We start from the raw sequence: 8,958 nt of genomic DNA on the forward strand, positions 1-8,958 counted from the left end.
TTTTAATTAAAATTAAAACGATTTTGTTTCCATAAATATATAACATCGATGGAAAACTGTTGTCGTATTTTAGCTATATTTATGCTATATTTTGGTATACCCGACTACTAGATAAATATAGGCTCCTCTAGTTACGAATTGTAAATATAGAATATGTAGTTATAGGTTGTTAGAAAGAGTTAAAAGGTAGCTGTTTGTGAAAATTTTACTTAAATTAAAGAGGTTTTGCAGATTTGTTTGTTTGCAAAGTAAGAGCCCGTTTGACTTAGCTTATAAGTAGGCGAAAGCTTTTGACTTTAGAGCTTTGTTGGGCTTTTAATTTTTTCGGCTTATAAGTGTTGGTGACCAATTCATTTTTTTGCGCGAGTGCCCCTTCTTTTGGGGTGATCTTTAAATTTTGCCCCTCATATTTGTAGTCTTTAAATTATGCCCCTCATATGCTGGTCTTTAATTTTTGCCCTTGTATTGCAACTTTGAGCAAGCCGAAATAATGAGGTTCACGAGTTCGAACCAAAAATAAATTAAAAAAATCGCAAGACAAAGGTTTAGGTCGCGTGTATAGGACTGACATACTTTTGTTAAGGAATTACATTTTATCTTGAACCATATACTACCTTATAAATGACTTGGCATAAGTATCTTGGGTCCGTAATTTGATATTCTTCACAAAGTTATGCCGGTGGGGGCATACTTTTAATGGGCAAACTTTTATCTTGGACTAGAAGCATAACTTTGTGAAGGAATTATCAAAGTTATGGGACCCATATCTTATGCAATCTGTATAAGGCATAGTATAAAGATCCAAATACTTTGTGTAATTCCCCAAAGAGTTATCGGTGGGGAATATACTTTTAATGGGCAAACTTTTATCAGGATCCGGCATAAACTTTTGATGAATTATCAAAGTTATGCCGGACCGGCATACTTATGAAATACACCCATAAGGCATAAGTATCGGAATTAAAGCGTGCTTTGGTAATTCCTTCTAGTGGCGTATCTTAGTTGGGGGCATAAAGCGAAATTTAAACTTTATTGCGAATTTTTTTAAAATTTTGACGGCGCGTGGGTTGAACTTTGGAACCTATGGGTTTTAGCAGAAGGGCAAAATTTAAAGATTTCAAATATGAGGGCAAAATTTAAAGACCACCCCAAACGAAGGGCAATTGCAGTGCGCAATAATTTATAAGTGCGTTTTGTCTTAAAATAAGCCCTAAAAAATAAATTGGCGTTTGGGCAAAACTGAAGGCTTATTTTTTAGCCCAACTTATTTTTTTTTCTTACAAATTTGTTTTCGGCTCATAACGGACTTATTAAGCACTTTTTTTAAGCCCATCCAAACAGGCTCTAACTTGGTGGAGAAAATTAGGTACATGAAAAACTACAATCAGTTCAGCTATCGATGTTCCCTTCTGTAAGATAAAACAAAGTCGAAATATAAAACATGACCGCAAATTTAATTGTTCTCGAAGAAAACAACAAACATGAAACTAAAGTTTGAATATTATTTTAGCCTTATCTATTTATACTACAAATATTTTATTTTATGAATTTGTTCTCTAAACAAACTTAAGACAAAATAGTTCGTTTAAAACTTGCCTGCAAATAAAACTTGATGAAAATAACAAGAAAGATATTATTCTCTTCAAATGATCTGTTAATTTTATTAATTGAATTTTATTTGAAAATAAATGTGATATTTTTGTTGTCTTTCTTTTATCTTCGATCTTTTCATGTCAAAGGATTAAAGGCACTAAACATGAAGACAAAAATCAAGAGAGATTTTACATGAAACAATTGTTCTATCAATTATAATAATAAAATATCTAAACTAATCCTTTCCTATTATTTTATAAGATAAACGCTATTTCTACTCTTTTTGATTGATTAATTTATTCCGGGTGTCTCAAAGTGCAAAGATTAAGCGTGTGTGTCTTGTTTGGAGGAGAAAGAAAATCTATTTTTTCATGTTTGGTTGGTCAAAATTTTTGAGAAGTATTTTATTTAGAAAAACACATTCCTTAAAAATAGAATTAAAATATATTTTCTAATGGGAGTAGAAAAAATAAATTTCATAAGTGACGTCTCATTGTCTCAAGGCCCTCCCCCCCCCCCCAACCCCAAACCATCCGGCAACCCCCACTCTTGGTGCCCCCCCACCCCCGTCGGGGGGGGGGGGGGGGGCTCAATAAGATCGGGGGACTAAAGTCAACTTTAACGGGAGGCCATATTTTTTTTCTACTCAATATTTTTTAAAAGAAAAATTAATCTATAAGTCTATTGTAGGTAAAAATTAGGCCTCATCCTCCCTTAACTAGAGGACTTGGGTTCGAGCCTCAGAACCAAAAAAATCTTGCTAGGGAGTGCTTCCCTCTTTAACAGGCCTTGTGTGTCTCGAAATCATATTAACTGAAAAATTCAATACACGTATCAATCACCGGATGAAAAAAAATGGGGCCCCCAAAATTTTGGGGCCTAAAGCCCCCGCTTTAGTTGCTTGGCCCTCTGACCGGCCCTGCACCCCACCCCTAGCCCCAACCTCAGTGTTATAGTATTTTTCTAAATTACATATATAAATACTGTTGAAACAATAATTATTTGCCTACTTACCAAATACCAAAAAAGAAGTAAGAAAACACTATTATTTTTTTAAGGAAAAAAAATGTATTCTTCTTAGCAGCAAACGCACCTAATTGTGTATGTCTTTGAGATAGATGCTTTGGACATTCTCTGGGGTGAAATACCACAAAAAGATAATTTTAATTTGTTTGAAATACAATAGTTAAGAACCACATTAGCTGCCTAATTGAAACATATATTGGATATTGTAAGTGCTTAATAAGAATAACCTAAAATCATGCTAATTTTAAATGTCTCTGTTACTCCGTATGTTTAGCCAAAATATAAAACATATATATTCTCTCTTATATTTTTGCAAGCTAAATATTGTGACATAATGCTTGCTAATATTCAACTTAAATAAATTAATCTAGGGAAAAGGGTCAAAAATACCCCTCTACTTTGGAAAAAGGGCAAAAAATATCCTCCAAACTTATTTTGGGTCAAAAATACCCCTCCCATCCTTAAAGTTTTCAAATATACCCCTGTCTTGATGGAAATTATCCCCCAAAATAACCCGAAATTATTTTCTAAACCCGCTCCATCATTTAAACCGACCCAGCTAAATAATAACCCATAAGATCCTTTATTCCCCAGATTCCCTCAAACTTCAAACCTACGTATTGGGGGAATAAGGGGATCTATGGGTTATTATTTAGTTGGGTTTAATGATGGGTAATTTAAAATGATTTCGGGTATTTTGAGGATTCGTCAAAAAGTCTGTTTGAAAACTTTTAGGATGGGAGGAGCTTGACCCAAAATAAGTTCGGAGGAATATTTTTAGCCTTTTTTTTCAAAGTAGGGGGTGATTTGACCCTTTTCCCATTAATCTATATCATCATTACTCTCACAAGAGATGTATCAACCTCGTGATATCCCTTTTATATCTTTTTATTTTTATTTTTTATATTATATTTTATGAGTAACTTTGGTTACTTTGGTATTTTCTTGGTCATTTAGGTTCAGGACTCTAACCACTATACGATGAAATTAGTTGACGTTGAGAAGGTAGCAGGTATATAATTTAAATTAAAGAGGTTTTGCAGATCTGTTTGTTTGCAAAGTAATTTAGTGGATAAAACGAGGTAAATGAAAAAAGACAACCAGTTCAGCTATCTATGTTCTCTTCTATAAGATAAAAAAGGTCAAAATATAAAACTTGACCGCAAATTTAATTGTTCTCGAAGAAGTCAACATGAAACAAAAATTTCAATATTACTTTAAAGCATTATCTATTATTCAAATACTACAAATATTTTTATTTTATGAATTTGTTCTCTAAACAAATCTAAGACAAAATAGCTAGTTTAAAACTTGCCTGCAAATAGAACTTGACGGAAATAACAAGAAAAATATTATTTTCTTCAAATGATATGTCAATTTTACTAATTGGATTATGTTTGCAAATAAATGTGATGGGAAAACATGTTACATGAGAAAGACTGAATTTTTTATTGTCTTTTTTTTTTTTGTTTTTTTTTTAATCTTCAATCCCTTCATTCTACAGGTCACTTGGTATAAGGTGTAAGATGAGATAAGGTGGAATAAGAATTTGGGATTAAATTTATCCCCATGTTTAGTATGGGGTACAAATATAAGAATTTGGGATTAAATTTATCCCCATGTTTAGTATGGGGTACAAATTAATCTCAGTATAAAATTATAACAATATTTGGAATTAAATTATTTCATCTCCCAGTTGGGACAACTAATACCAAGATTAGTTTTCCTTGGTATAATACTATAAAATGGCCATCTTACCCCTGAATCCTTTTCATTGATTAAATTGTGTGCAAGTTTTTGCTGATTTTAATTTTGGTTTCAGCACATATTTAGCTTCTGATTTTTGTTTAGTTTCTACAAAGCTTTTAGCTAAAGTTTCTGCACATTTTTTGCTACAATTTATGCACAGTTTCTACATTTTTTGTTCCAATTTCCTACACAGGTTCTGCAATTTTTTATTACACAATTTCTGCAATTTATGATTCAAGTATAGCTAAGTCATTGAAATATCAAGGTTAAAAAATAAAAACTTTATCCACTTTTATCGAACTTCAAACCAAACACGTTTTTTGAAAATTAACCATGGTAAGGGTTTAACCTCCACTAATCTCCCTCCCTCCAACTATAAAAGATCAAAATAAATGGGGTCAGGCCAAATCTAATTTTTTGCACAATTTCTGCACTTTTTTGTTTCAATTTCCTGCACAGTTTCTGGAAAAAAAAAATTGCACAGTTTCTACAATTTATGCTTCAATTATATCTAATCAAGTCATTGAAATATCAAGGTTAAAGTTGGAAACAAAACTCTATCCAATTTTAGCGCACTTCAAACACATTTTTTTTTTTTAATTATACCTAGTATATCTCATTTTTAATCAATGAACCGGACAAAAAAGAACTAGTACTAAATAATCCAAGGATTATTTAGTTTCAGGATTATAATCTCGGGATAATTTTGTCCCCCTACCAAACGATCCCTTAAGAATTAAGTGTTCAATAGGAATAACCTTAAGTTTAGATGTCTAAATAAAAATCATGCTAAGTTTAAATGTCTCCGTTACTTCGTATGTGTTTAGCCAAAATATAAAACCATGTATATTCACTCTTATAATTTTGTAAGCTAAATATTGTGACATAATGCTAGTTAATATTCAACTTACTAGGCGGGGTATGCCCGTCTTCTGTGTGGTAAATAATTTGGATTATAATGTATACATGTTTATGTAGTTGTGTTTGGATAGTGGTAATATATGTATATAATTTATATTATATTGCTAATAAACATACATAAGTTTACCTTTGTTTGATGCTATATATATATATATATATATATATATATATATATATATATATATATATATATATATATATATATATATATATATTATAATTTGTCTTTCAGTATTGACTTTATTACATTAGTGTTTGCTACGGATACGGACTTTCACATGATTTGGTTATCCAATTGAAAAGATTTGAACTACACTTTCTCCTACCGAGTTTCATGCCATCATCTCTTTCTAATCAACAACCTTGTGTTGAAAAGCGCTTTCATTTGTCGCGTACTGCTATAATACGAAATTTTTAAGTATAGACAGAAACCGTCGTTTTAAGAAAAATGTGTATGCGTTTCTTGACCGTTTATATTTCGTCTTCTCGATGTTATTCCTCATTATTTGTGTGATACATATGTGTCTAAACTTATACCCAAGGTATAAGTTTTTTAAATCTTTAGTTTTATGACTTCTTTAGCGGTTTTTGTATTCGATTTAAATCGTTATTTCTTTTTTTAAATTTCTCTTAATAAATTTTAAGCGTACTTTTACCATTTTCTGAACTTATTATCATTATTTAAATGTCTTTTTTTTTTTCTTCTTCACGTGGATCCCACCTTATTTTTTTTGCAATTATTTCCTAATTCTTCACGTGGATCGCACCTTAATTTTTTTTTTTATCTCAACTATTATGGAAGAGTGGGCTCCACCTTAAATTTTTTTTTTTTAATTTATACTATTATAGAAAAGTGGGCCCCAACTTAATTTTTTTAAAAAATTTCTACTATTATAGAAGAGTGGGCCCCACCTTTTTTTTTTTTTTTTTTTAATTTACTATTATAGAAGACCGTTTATATTTCGCCTTCTTGATGTTATTCCTCATTATTGGTGTTAAACGTATGGTATAAGTTTTAAATCTTTTGGTTTTATGACAACTTTGCTTGGTTTTTGTGTTTAATTTAAATCGTTATTTTTTTTTCCCGAACTTCTCTTCTTTACATTTTCTCTAAGCGTGCCTTTACCATTTTTGAAGCTTATTATCATTATTTAAATATCCTATTTTTTAATTGCAATTGTCTCCTACTTCTTCACGTGGACCCCACCTTATTTATTTTTTTTGGAAATTATCTCCCTAATTCTCCCGGATCCTTAATTTTTAATCTCTACTATTATGGAATAGTGGGACCCACCTTAAATATTTTTTTCCTAGCAATTGTCTCCTACTTCTTCACATGGACCCATCTTAATTTTTTTTTTCTTTTTGCAATTGTCTCTGATGCCGCGCGGATCCGCCTTAATTTTTTAATCTCTCTTGTTATGAAAAGTGGGCCCCACCTTAATTTTTTTTTTTCATTCCTACTATTATAGAAGATTGGGCCCCACCTTTTTTTTTTCTAACAATTTTTCTACCATTACAGAAGATTCGGGACCACCCTTTTTTTTAATAGGGGCCCGGCTGAAGCATGGGTTTAAACCCATGCTTCTATATAATTCTAGATAGGCGTATGCCGTCTTGTCTGTGGCCCAGGCCTTTGGACTATAGTGTATCTATGTATATGTAGTTGTGTTTGGGTAGTAATAATATATATATTTTATATCGCTAATAAACATACATAAGTTTGCATTGTTTTTATGCATATATATATATATATATATATATATATATATATATACACACACACACACACTATGTTCAAAACACGATTAATATAACCGAGGCGGAGCCACATTGGCTCCGGGGTTTCATCAAACCCCTGCAAAAAAAATTAGTGTATTTTCAAAGTTAAAATTATTTTGTTATGTATATATAGTAGATTTTGTTATGTATATATATATATATATAGACACACACACACACACACACACTATGTTCAAAACACGATTAATATAACTAGGGCGGGCCACGTTGGCTCCGGGGTTTAAATCCGAACCCCTCGACAAAAAAATTCTGTGTATTTTCAAGTTAAAATTATTTTGTTATGTATACGGTAGATGTTGAACCCACGAGCTTAACCGTGTATTTACCTTTTAGAATTTTTGAACCCCCTGGATGAAAATCCTGGCTCCGCCACTGAATATAACATTGTAATTTGTGCTTCGTATCCAAAACATTATTTAATACAAAGTTTGCAAAAATTTATTAATACTTTTTAAAAGATAAGACTTGTTTAAAAGGAAACTATTTTCCTCTATTTGAGACAAAACAATAGCAATATTTAAGCATCTGTTGATACTTTGAATTTTAATTCGAATAATTTAAAGGTGTAAAATATTCTATTGTTAATGTATGTAGATTAGAATATTCTATTGTTAATGTATGTAGATTGGACCTAAACAATACTTATTATTTTCTATCAAATCTTGATTTGGATAATTCTAATGCAAATTATTAAATTAATTTTACATGTTTAAAACGAACAAAGTAGAAATTTATTTTCTATTTAAACGAAGAACTGCTATTTTTTAATTTTTGGTGAATATTCTTGGTTTAGCTCATTTTACTTGTCGTGTTGTCTTTTGCACGTTTTTTTAAGGAAACGTCGATTAGAATTATAATTTGACTAATTTACTTTATTTATTATTTGATCTCCATTTAATATTATTTTTTCTTTTACGACATAAATATTATAATAAGTAAACAAACATCATTTTCTTAAATCTTAATACGTACTTTTCATTAACGGTATTAAACAGCTTAATCATAAGAGAACCCCACAAAAATGGCACTTGGAATTCTACATAAATCATGTTAATACTCCTTCCCGTCCATATTATATGGTATTTTTAGTTTGGGCAAATCTTTTAAAAAAATTTACTCACCCCTAAAAAATAAAAAATGTTTTTATGAAATTATTTTTAATTTAATAGTATTTTTTTCTTTTGGTAAATAAGTATGTATATTACCAGGGAAGATATTTACAGCAAAGCAAACAAACCCCAGAGGCTTGACCCCTCAAACAAACAAGACTCTAAGTCCTACAAATCAACTAGCCTCTTTCCCTATTCCCCCTGCATCTATCACTATGTTACAGCGGGTAGTAATCCAACCTTCTAAGATGATCAGCAAATCTGGGATATAAATTCCCCCTACAGTGGACTCCCTGGACGAGCCCCCTAACCACCTGCTGCCCAGTGCTTCTCTTCCCTTGGAATTGCCTTTGGTTTCTCTCCATCCACATGTAATAAACACATGCCGCTAAGGTTATGCGGTACACACCTGCTTTGGCACTCAATCTATTCGCATTACTGATCGCCCATTGCACTTCCTGTTGCCACCCCATTGGACTTCTCCCAACCCCTAGCCAGCGCAGTAATGTTTCCCAAATTGAGTAAGTATAGCTGCATTTAAAGAACAAGTGTTCTATGCTTTCATTTTCCACATAACATAGAACACACTTCTCATTTTGAATCATTCCCCAAGACGCCAACCTGTCCTTCGTGTAGATTCTACCCAGTAGCACCAGCTGAAGAACAAATAACCATTTGGGACACCCGCGTTGTTACAAAATAAGTTTCCTCCGGTCAACTTTTAGGAAGTCTCTCTTATCTTGGTGTAGAGTTGTTT

Source organism: Lycium ferocissimum, chromosome 5 (genome assembly GCF_029784015.1).
Source record: "Lycium ferocissimum isolate CSIRO_LF1 chromosome 5, AGI_CSIRO_Lferr_CH_V1, whole genome shotgun sequence".
Classification (NCBI taxonomy): Eukaryota; Viridiplantae; Streptophyta; class Magnoliopsida; order Solanales; family Solanaceae; genus Lycium; species Lycium ferocissimum.